This window comes from Epinephelus lanceolatus, chromosome 17, assembly GCF_041903045.1.
Source record: "Epinephelus lanceolatus isolate andai-2023 chromosome 17, ASM4190304v1, whole genome shotgun sequence".
In the NCBI taxonomy this organism is placed as follows: Eukaryota; Metazoa; Chordata; class Actinopteri; order Perciformes; family Serranidae; genus Epinephelus; species Epinephelus lanceolatus.
Genome location: NC_135750.1, coordinates 4,510,216 through 4,515,219, shown reverse-complemented (window position 1 = coordinate 4,515,219; position 5,004 = coordinate 4,510,216).

The window sequence follows — 5,004 nt, the reverse complement described above, 5'->3', positions numbered from 1 at the left end:
AGGTGGTTCGCCCAGTATGACAGCTCTGGTTTCTCCGTTCCACCTCCCCCCACCCAACAGCACCCCCACCTCTCAGCACACTTCAAGGCACAGCAGACAGCTGGGACTCTGTATGTGTGTGTGTGTGTGTGTGTGTGTGTGTGTGTGTGTGTGTGTGTGCGTGTGTTGACTACACACAAATCAACACCGTCATCATTTCCCATACATGTGGAAGTTTTTCTTACAGTAATGACTCCAGTATAGCACCTTATATCAGTGAGACAGAGAGGCAGAGGGGGCGGTGAGAGACGTGAGGACAGACAGCACTGAGGAGAGGAGGAGAGACAGACGGATGGACAGTGTAGGGGACAGAGACGGAGACAGGAAGGAGGCAGACGGGAGGACAGCTGAGAGCTGTCACTGATGGAATGGGAAGCATGTCCACACATGCTGCCATCCCACAATACACACACACACACAACACACACACACTTGCCCACCACCCTGCCAGCATGACGCATGCCATGTCAGGAAACTCACTAGTGTGTGTTTGTGTCCGACTGAACAACTGACCAGTTATATGTCTCACAAAGACAATAAAGGTTTGCAGTTTCACTGCGTCTTGAGGAGCCACTTTGTGTCGTTAAACAGTTCTTCTAAATCATACTTTTACAAGTTAAAGATTTTATGTTACCTTTGGTTCTCATAGCTTCTGATGCACATTTGTTTTCATTGCTACAGATATGTAAAATGGACTAACTGGTAATTTAAAGGTCCAGTATGTAAGATTTAGGGGAATATATTGGCAAGAATTAAATATGATAGGTTTGTTGTCTTTTGAGTATAATCACTGGAAATGGACACACCAAACACTGGCTCTAGCTGGGGCCATTCGTATTTTCTTGCCAGCCACTGTAGTTAGACTCCCATCTGCAGCATTTAAACAAGACCAAACATTTGTGGAAGATAGATGCAACAGTGGCAGTTGTCCTCAACAACTCTTTTGTTGAAATGGAGGGATGAAACAAAGTGGAATTATCGACAGCAGTCAGCACGAAGGAGGAGACTGTACTGTCAGCGTCTTTGCCAACGATGTGGAAAGGTTGGTAAAAAACTGAAGGTGAACGGGTACACTAACTGGCAAACAATAGCTCCCAATTACTTCCAGTTGTGTCAGTTCCCCCATGTCAAGAAATAATGCTGAGGGCCCATAATCAGATTAGGAAAGTTTGTTTCTTGTTGTCATGCCAATTACTGGTGTGGAGAATTTTACTAACTCTCCCATAGAGGTTAGAGAGTCGGTAGCATCTAGTGTTCCAACAAATGCCGTGCTAATGAATTTACAACGTGTGGACAGCAACTACAAAACACAGCTTAATGTAATAAACTAGAGAGAGAGGCTGACTGACGCTGCCAGTGAAACGGGAAAGGGAACAGCTTTAAATTCCCCTTGGTAACACGCCGCCACCAAACATTTAAAGGGTCACCATTAAGATGGGTCTTTGTAATGACGGCAGGCCTGAGGTGGTTTATGTAAAATGTTTTGTTGTAGTATGTGCTATGTAATATATGTAATCGCACACAAATTAAACAAATGACACAAGTAATAGATGAAAATCAAACTTAAACCTTCTGTCCTGTCCTGTATGTTGTGCAGGCCCATCATTACTGTGCCATCAGCCCCACTGTACCTGTGCTCCAGTGGTACTTTGGGGGTCAGGACACGCACCCAGACTTCCGACTGGGCAGGGAGGCAACACAGCAGCCCCTGGTGGCCCAACTCTGGAGACGCTGTTGTTCCTGGTGTCGCTGGCCACTGGCTCTGCTTACAGGGTTGTCTCCAGGGTCTTTGACATACCTCTCCTAACAGTTCACAGGATCGTCCACAGGATGGCAGATGAGTCCCTCTGCCAGTTTGTGTACTTCCCTTGCCACGTTGGCTTGGCACTGTGCCTTTGCCAAGGCAGCAGGGGCAATCGACAGCTGCCACATTCATATTAAATGTCCTGGGGGCCCTGATGGTCACGACTACCAAAACAGGAAGCTATTCCCATCAGCAGTGCTCCAGACAGTCTGTGACAACCAGGGTTGCTTCATTGACATCTTTGAGGCTTACCCAGGAAGTGTGCATGATGCGCGCATCCTGAAGAACAGCCCCACCATCATTAGCAGGATTTACCCTCCACCTGGGTGTTTCATTGCAGCTGATGGTGGTTACCCATGTCTACAGTAACCCCTGGTCCTTATCACACCATATAAGCAGCCGGTGAGACGCATGGCAGAACAACGGTTCAATCATCATCGCTCCAGAGGTTGCTCAGTGACTGAGCGTGCCTTTGGAGTGATGAAAACCTGCTTCAGGTGCTTCCTTTTGGAAGCACCTGAAGTACATCCACAGTTTGTCCCCAAGATGATGAATCCTCCCAGTGTTTCTCATGAATTAGGTAATTGTCTTTTAAATACCCATTTTTTTATGCCCAACAATTGCTAGTCACATAACCGCACCTTGTATCACACAATCTGATGTTCTGAGTTGCCATATATCTAGAGATATGTCTGTTTGCCCTGTCTTGTGTACAGGTGATGACTGCATGTGTTATATTACATGACGTATGTGTCGGGGTAGGGGTTGAGCCAGAGGAGGCCATAGAGGACGACCAGCCACCTGCTGAGTGTGATGGAGGGGAGTCGCAGTGGGCAGCCTTGGTGAATGAGGTGTCATGGCTTCAGGTGGCACCTCTCGACCATGATTACTTTGCCCAGGTGAGTATGGCCTCATCCAAGATGGCCGAACTTCCAGTGACACAAATGAAGCTCACTTCCAATTCCAGTATTCTGTTCACAATGATTCATTAAATCAAGTGCAGCTTCACAAGGGCATGTTTGAGTTAGGTTGGTTTCTATCTCTGTTAAGAGAAATGAAATCAATACAAAGTAAACAGCTTGCGTTGATCCTTAACTAAAGCAATAGGCTAATCATCTTGTGACCCCCAGGCTGGAAACAACTGATGTTATGAATCCCTTCATCTGTGGTTTACTCATGTTACTACTGTATTACTATAATCTACCACATTATCAAGAGTCAAATGTGTTAACTTACATTATAATTGCAGTGGGAACTGCTCTGACATCTGGGATTCACGCACTTTACAGATGGTATTACACAAATATCTCAATTAGCCATTTACAGGAGCGTGTCCCTCACAACTTAATCCAACAGTCTTTTAATTATTTTAGCTGTAGAAATCTGTTGTTATAACTTAATATGACATCTTCACTTGTTCCACAGGCTCAACCCTGAAACATCAGACTGTCTTAGTTTCGAGACACACCCCACCTCAGTTATCCACGCATGTTTGTCTGGTGAAACATTATTTTGATTACCTTAAGGTTTTGTTGTTGTGTTTCGGTTTATATGTTTGGGTGGTGTACAATAAAGGAACGCAGGTATTAGCAGCTACTGCAAAATTGTTTTATGATTTTAAGACATGAAGTCATGCTGCTGAAGTCAGCCATTTCTTTTGGATCACTGGGATGAACTGTCAGATAGATGAAGTAGCAGCAAGATAAGTTTAGGTTTGCTGCATTGCATTACTTGTGATAAAAAGACAGAAACAGACGTATACATTTACAGGATGTTCCTAAAGAAGTCATTTGTGTTGTGTGAACATGTTTTTATTTTGCCAGTATACATGGGCCAAATGAGCCTCAGATGGAGAAACATTTCTGGAAAAGACTCAGTTTGTAATTCAGCAGTCATATTTAGCTGTTTTCTGGCTCATCCTGGTCTCTACACGTCTGTGTGTAGACCTGCTGTAGAGTATTGTAAGTCTGTTTTGCCTACATCTGTCAGTCGCTCTTACTTAAAAGCTGATTTCTCTGTCATTTATTCAAAATTTATTTTAATAAATTTTTATGTAAGGATATGTGTCTGGCTTTCCTGAGATGACAGAATTATTGTGGAGCTAGTTTCTGTCTATAGACGTGAATATATTTGATCACATAAAGTTTAATTAAACTGATGTGCTGAACTCTGTGGTATGTCTCTCTTTTCTTTTTGTTGTACAGTGTTTAGGATCATCAGAGCTTTTACTTAAGTAGCAACACCACAATGTAGAAAAACGGTTTCACATAAGAAGTCGTGCATTTTTAGTTTTACTATATTAAAATACTAAAACTGCTAGCTTGGAAATGTACTTAAAATACCAAAACTGACTAGTCATTTTGTAGAACAGCCCATTTCTGAATAATATATAATACTGGATTATACGTATAGATGCACGTTTCCAATTCGTGATTGTGTCTGCCACACATTTACACTGTCCTACATGTTTTGTCATTGCTGCTATTGATAATGTTGCTATTTTCTTTTCTATCAATCCATTTTTCATTATTCATTCATAATTCATTATTGCAAGTAATGTGTACTGCAAAAAATAATTTTGCAGGTTGGGCACACCCAGACCTTCCTCCTGTTTTTTCCCTGCAAGATTTTAAATTTAATTCTCTGTTTTTTATTATTCCATACAGAATTTACAATAATCTTATTCCATATATTAAACTTAAATCTGTGGATTTGAATTGGCAATGCTTGGAACGAGAATAAAAATTTTGGGCATACCATCATTTTCGTTGTCTCTGCTTGTTTAATCTTCCGTCTGGTATAAATCTCCATCTCTTTAAATCCCATTGTATTTTGTTTTCCCAAGACACAATATTTGTTGTCATACAAATCTCTTTAGTTTTTTCTCACATGAATGCCCAATATTAATTTTTTTCTGCATCCCATTTTAGTTTATTCTGTTCCTTTTAACCCTTAGAAACCCTGGAGCCACATCACTTTTCTTGTGCTGCTTTAGTATTTAAAGTAGAACTAAATGCTGTCAGATTATTAGTGATTCAAATGTTCTCATTTAGTTTATATCCTGAGACTACACAAACATTTTTTCCTCAAAATTTAAGTACATAAAGCTCTTCAAACACCTGGTGCAAACCCTGCCTTATGACAAAAATGTTCATGAGTTA